Here is a 7,115-nt window from a genome sequence, read left to right on the forward strand (position 1 = left end):
TAAGGGGTGGTAATCGACACTTTAACATATGACATGTTGCGTTCCTTCATCTCGCAGCTGTAATTGAATGCACATGACCCCTCCCCCCACTGCACGGGCGACCCCGGAGTGTGCCACACACCTGGAAGTAGTGAGGTTCAATTAATGTGTCACCGCCACTAATAGCGGCTACCAGTGAGAACCACCAGCAGCCAGGGCCCAAAGCCGAAAGCAGGGCGGTGTAAACCCCAGGAGCACCGCTCCCCAGCTGAGCTGCCCTGCACCAGCTTTTAAAACCTGGTTTTCCCAGGAAAACGATTTGCTTTTAATTACTCCAATTAATTTTACCTAATGGCTTTGCTCATCGCTCACTCAAAGAGTTATTTTGGGCCCAACGTACCAAGTCAACGGAAAGGAAATGACAATGGCCGAGTAAATTTCTGTGATAATACTTTTTAATAAAGAAACAGATGAGAGATTGAATATGATTTGAAAGGCGGGACTTGAGCTGAGGAAATGCAGAATTATCATGACGAATTCCACCCCTTCTTTCTTTGGCTCCTTCCCTGAGTATTTGCACAGTGCTTATGAAGGTCCAGGGAATCTGCAGGGATTAGTGTGGAGGGGTCTCTGCCTCCCCAGAACCCACGGCCTTGGGGTGAGTTAGAGCAGTTACGTGGGGCCCTGGGGCCAAGGCAGAGGAGAGGCAGTTGGAGCAAGTAGCCCCCTGCCTTCAGGCCTTGGGGTGCTCTGGGAGGAAGCAACACCTGAGCTCAAGGAGAAGTTGGAGTTCAGCAGGGAAGGGGGAAGGGAGAGAAGAGTTTTGGGGGGCAAAACCCCACGTGTGCAGACACGGGAGGCCAGAAAGAAATTGAAATATCCTGGGTGGCTTCCCAGGTGTTGCTAGTGGTAAAGAACCCACCTGCCAATGCAGGAGACATGAAGATCCCCTGGAGGAGGGCATGGCTACCCACTCCAGTTTTCTTGCCTGGAGAATCCCTGTGTACAGAGGAGCCTGGCAGGCTACAGTCCACAGGGTCACATAGAGTTGGACAAGACTGAGCAACTTATCAAGCAGGCACACACATATGCACAGGTGACAAAGAAGGGGCCAAGCTGAGGTGGAGGGTGGGGGTCTTTGCTGGAAGAACGTGAGAGGGAGGACCCAGGCGAGAGCTGCCATCTCCTAGTCTTATGGAAGACGGGAGTTTGGGCTTCAGTGTCAGAGTCTAGTTACACTTTTTCCAGAGCCAAATAGCCTTTCTCTTTCTTAAATACACACACACACACAGTGGGGGGAGCACTAACATTAGAACTCAAAAAGAGGGCTAGACTACAGTTTTGATATATCCTTGAAAGAAAAGTATATTGCATTTTGTAAATTTCATTTACATTAATTAATTTAATTAATTGCAGCGATTTCTGAAAGAGTGGAAATAACACCAAAGCTGCACGGCAGCCCTGTTCTACAGAAGGAGCCAACTGAGTTTCCCTGACCACTCTCTACTCCACGTTGGCTATGGCCACGCCCAGGCAGCTGTCACTCTGACCACGCCCATTCCTCATTGGCTGTGGCCAAGCCCAAGGCAACTGTCACTCTGACCACGCCCAGTTCTCGAGGGCCCTGGCCACGCCCATGCTTCCTTCTTTCCCAGCAAATACACAGCCTGGTCAGTTTGCTGACTGACAAGGACTGCTTGATTCCTGGCCTTGGGCTCCCCTGTGACACAACAGGGGTGTAACCCAGATAAGTGTGCACGTTAGCGTGCTGGTTGACCTCCAGGGAGAACAGGCCTCCAGGAACCCCCCGCTCGCTCTCTGACCCACTCCTGGCCCTTAAGTTGCCTGAGGAGGAAGGCCTCCTCCATCTTGGAGCCAACCTGGGTGTCCCTAGACATGGAGGTCGTGTAGGCGTGCTTATGGGTGAATCTCTGGGCTGGAGTGCAGATGTGTTTATCTCTACACCCTCTTCACATCCCTCCAAAGTGGCAGAAAAGGCAGGAGAACCAAGGAGTGTCTCCCAAGGACAAAAAGGTCAGGAGAAGAAGCAGCAGAAGAGAAGAATCCGTGGGGTGAATACTGACTGGACAAATGGTACCTGACTTAGCAGGAGGGAGAAAGATGGACCCTACCCGCTGGAGGGAGCGGGTGGGAGGGTCGTCGTAAGAGACAGAATGATCCCTGCGGAGCTGTGGAAAGGCTCAGGACTTGGGGAGGCAGTTACTTCTGAAGGCAAGAGTGCCGTGCCACGTTGGAAACCCGAGGACTGGTTGACTGTGCCGGAGCGGTGGGGCCCACAGGCCGTCTCCTGCAATGCATGTCTGTGGCTCTGCACCCAGATGGCCTGCTACTCACCTTGTCTTGGAATGTCTGCTCTCTGCCCACCCCTTCAGGATACTAGAAGTTTCCTCAGTGACTGGTTGAACCAGAGACTCAGAGCACCAGATTCAGTGGAGGGCTAGCACACTCACCCCATCTAATGGCATTGCAAAGTGTGGGGTAGCCTTGGAGGGGATGACCTTCCTGAATTGGCAGGGTGGCATTCATAGTTTGGCCCCTTTCAAAACTGGTGAGCTGGGACTTCCCTGGCAATCTAGGTATTAAGACTCCGAGCTTCCACTGAAGAGGGTGCAGTGTTCCATCCCTGGTCAGGAACTAAGATTCCACATGTGACGAGGTGCAGCCAAAAAAGAAACAACAAAAACCCTGCTCTCTCACCTGGATCCCCACATGTTAACAGGCACGAGAACTTTCTAGCCTCTGAGAGTGGCGGAGTTTTGTGTAGGGGCTTACAGGAGAGAATTACATGAGAAGGGTGAGGAAAGTGGCGGAATCAGCTGAGAACTACCTCTCCCTATCTTCTGAGCTGCTCTGCGTGTCGGTGGAGAGTTGTGTTGAGACCCAGCCTGGGCGATGTACCTTCAAAGCCCCATTGTGGGGCTTCCCTAGTGCTCTAGTGGTTAAGAATACACCTGCCAAGGCAGGGAACATAGGTTCAGTCCCTGATCCAGGAAGGTATCACGTAGTTCAAGGCAACTAAGCACAGGCTTCTCACTGTGGTGGCTTCTCTTGTTGCAGGGCACAGGCTCTAGGGCCCTCGGGCTTCAGTGGTTGTGGTTCAGGCTCTAGATTACAGGTTCAATAGTTGTGGCACATGAGCTTAGTTGCCCTGTGGCATGTAAGATCTTCTTGGACCATGGATGGAAGCCATGTCTCCTGCATTTGCAGCCGGACTCTTTACCACTGAGCCACCAGGGAAGCCCACGGCCAAATTTTTTTGCACAGAATTACCAGATTGGCTAAAATTTAAAAGACTGACAGTATCGAGTGTTGCCAAAGATTGGAGCAACTAGAACTCTCACATTGCTGGTGGGAGATGTAAAATGTTACAACCGTGTTGGAAAACGTGTGGCAGTATTTACTAAACTAAACCTACAGGCTCTGTGTCCCAGCAGATCCACTCTTGGACATACACCCAAGGATGCGGGTACTTGGGTGCACAAAACATGCACAAAAAGACTCATAACAGCTTTATTCACAATAGCCCAAGATAGGAAACAACGCAAATGTCCACTAAGAGTTGAAATGAATTTTTAAATTATCTGATATGTATACAACAGAATGCTGGGAAAAACTGAAGGCAAAAGGAGAAAAGGGCAGCAGGGGATGAGATGGTTCGATATCATTACTGACTCATTGGACATGAATTTGAGCAAACTCTAGAAGATAGTGAAGGACAGGGAAGCCTGGCGTGCTGCAGTCCATGGGGTCATAAAGAGTCAGATCCGACTTAGCAACCGAACAACAAAAACTGGCAAACTATTTCTAAAGGCAAAAACATCTCACAAGCATAATGTTGAACAAAAGAAGTCATACCCTAAAGAGTACACTGTGTGAGACTCCATCTATGTGAAATTCAAGAACAGGCAAAGTGGATCTACAGTGAGAAGAATAGTTACTCTTCAGGATGGTTTGAGAATGGCATGGGTGAGTGAGCCTGCTGGGGAGTTAGATATGCTCTATAGCTGGATCTGAGTGGTGTTTACAGAGAGATACACAAATAGAGAGAGTTGTCAAGTTGTTTGCTTAACATTGGTGTACTCTATGTAATTTAAACCTCAACAAAAAATGGAGGGGAGATTTGCTCAGATATTTCCTGTCTGGTTTGGGTTCTTCTGGAGGCAGTTCCTGAGACTGAGACTGTAGGCATGAGGTTTATTATTTCAGAAGTAAAAGAACAGTTGTGAGATAATAGAAAATCTGTATATTGGTCTCTCCCCTCCATTCCTGGCCCAGAGCTCCTGAAACCCTTGTAATTTCCTGGGTGACAGGAGTATCTTTTGTTCTAAGTGGGTGGGTTTCTGGATGAGGGCTGGTTACAGAAAGAACAAATCGTGGTTAGAAGCTGGGGATTTTCAGCCCTGCCCCATAGTCTCTTGAGAAGGGAGAAGGGCTATAAATGGAGTTAAAGATTGATCATGCCCATGTGATGAAGCCTCCATAAAAATCCCCAAATCCCAAAAGTACAGGGTTTGGAGAGCTTCCGGGTTGATGAACACATGACGTGAAAATTCTGCCCCTTCCCACATACCTCAAGCCTGTGTATCTCTTCATCTGGCTGTTCATCTGTGTCCTTCATCATGTCCTTTAACACACTGGTAAATGTAAGTTAGTGTTTCCCTGAGTTCTGTGAGCCACTCTGGCAGATTAATCAGACCGGCAGGGGAATGTCATGGGTACCTCTGATCTGTAGCCAAATCAGACAGAAGTTGCAAGTAACCTGGCGTCCCACCTGGCCTCTGATGTAGCTTAGGAGCAGTCTTGTGGGACTGAGCCCTTAGCCTGTGGAATCTGATATTATCTAGGCAGATAGTTGGAGAAGGAAATGGCAACCCACTCCAGTACTCTTGCCTGGAGAATCCCATGGACAGAGGAGCCTGGTAGGCGATAGTCCATGGGGTCACAAAGAGTCGGACACGAATGAGCACACAGCACAGGCAGATAGTGTTAGAATAGGTTGTAGGACACCCAGCTGGGGTAGCAGAGAATTGCTTGGGGGTGAGGAAACTACTCCCTGGCACTCTATAATTGGCTCTTAGAATCATTTCAGCACCGGTAGCAAGTTAAGGAGTTACAGGAATGATACAAGGTGAACTGTGGAACCAGCTCTCATGGTTGGTCATTGGGCTTAATTCCTCAAGGAAACTTGGGGAAACTTGCAGAACACACACAGAATTATCCCACCTAAGCGGGGAGGGAACTGGGGTATTTATACACCTACTCCATAGAGTCAGAACTTAAGGGCAACCAGCAACAGACGCAATGTCCTGGCACTTCTGGCCTGAAGGCTGGTGGGGCTGGTGAGTCCTCAGGCAGAAGGAAGTCAGACAGAGAACATAAAGGGACAAAAACATCTGTCACACTCTCATGATGCAATTCACGCTGGTAGCGCCCGAAGAGAATTTATGTGTGTGTCAGTGTGTGTGCCCAGTTGTGTTTCATTGTTTGTGACCCCCTTGGCTGTAGTCTGCCAGGCTCCTCTGTCAATGGGATTCTCCAGGCAAGAACACTGGAGTGGGCTGCCATTTCCCGCTCCAGAGGATCTTCCCAACCCAGGGATCGAACCTGCGTCTCCTGCATTGACAAGTGGATTCTTTACCACTGTGCCACCTTGCAAGAGAATTTACCATGACAAAAAATAAACTCTGAATTCCCAGAGGATCTTGAAGTAAATGTGTACTTAAGTCCATCACATCTGCAACATTGCGAAGGCAGAGGTACTAATGTGTTTGTGAGACACATCATTCGTGAAATCTCAGGGCGTCCTGGAGGGTCTCAGGCCCCCAGTAGTCAATGTATCAAACAACTAGTGCTCTTTCTATTATGAAATAAGCCAACTGTCCCCCTTCCAGGCCAGAGCTGCTAGGGCCAGGGAATTGGGAAGGGAGACATCTTGATGGCTTGATCACTTGAAGATAAAGTCACATTTTGGTATTAACAAAGTCTGAATTAAATGGGTACCCCAAATGATTATTGGAGCTTCCCTGGTGACCCAGACAGTAAAGAATCTGCCTGCAATGCAGGAGACCCAGGTTCAATCCCTGGGTTGGGAAGATCCCCTGGAGAAGGGAATGACTACCCACTCTCGTATTCTTGTCTAGAGAATCCCATGAACAGAGGAGTCTGGTGGGCTACAGTCCATGGGGTTGCAAAGGGTCAGACACCACTGAGGTAGTCGCCGTTTAAAACACAGTCATGGGCTTCCCTGGTAGTTCAGTTGTTAAGAATCCTGCTGCCAAGGCCGGGGACACAGGTTCGATCTCCGGTCCAGGAATATCTCACATGCTGCAGGGCAACTAAGCCTGCGCACCGCAACTACGGAGCTCGTGTGCCCGAGAGCCTGGGCTCTGCAACCGGAGAAGCCACCACAGTGAGAAGCCGGCACAGCACAGCTAGGGAGGAGCCCATTCGCTGCAGTGAAGACCCAGTGCGGTCAGAGATAAATTAATTAAAAACAAATACAGTCACTTTGAAGAATCTCTTTAGATAAGTCAGGGTTCTCAGGTCAGTTCCACACTGAAGTCACAGTCCCGGGGCCTTCTGCTCCCAGTCTGCCCACTCTGGTTGCTCCTTTTCCTGGTGTCAGTGAAGCTCTAGCGTGATTCCACCCCTGTTCCATCCAGTCTGGTTCCCAATCCCGTGACCTATATCCACACAGCCCCCTCCCCTCAGGGACCCGGTGCCTAGCACTGAACAATATGCCCCCTCCAACAGACACAGAAATATTCACCCCTCACCCATTCCCCATTGGGCTGCAAGAGGGGATGTCTAGGGCTCCATCCAGGGATGGGCGCACGGTCACCTTCTCTGTTCCCACCCCCACATGCTGCAGGCTTCGGTGTTTTGTCTACACAAAGAAGCCATTCTCTCCCGTCGGGGTTGTGGACCAAATGCGAGACCCCAGGAGAGGCCCCACTGCTTGACTATACATGTGGATTACATACATGCATGACCTCGACCATTCCTCTTCCAGCAAAATTCGATTTGACAACAGCCCAAGGTCTCTTCTCTCTAATGAGTCTTTTCTTCCGCTGGTCACGTCCAAAGAGAGCAGCGTCCCCCGGTGCCTGTTTTGT

Source organism: Moschus berezovskii, chromosome 1 (genome assembly GCF_049115385.1).
Source record: "Moschus berezovskii isolate FMDL1 chromosome 1, NW_MosBer_1.0, whole genome shotgun sequence".
Lineage (NCBI taxonomy): Eukaryota > Metazoa > Chordata > Mammalia > Artiodactyla > Moschidae > Moschus > Moschus berezovskii.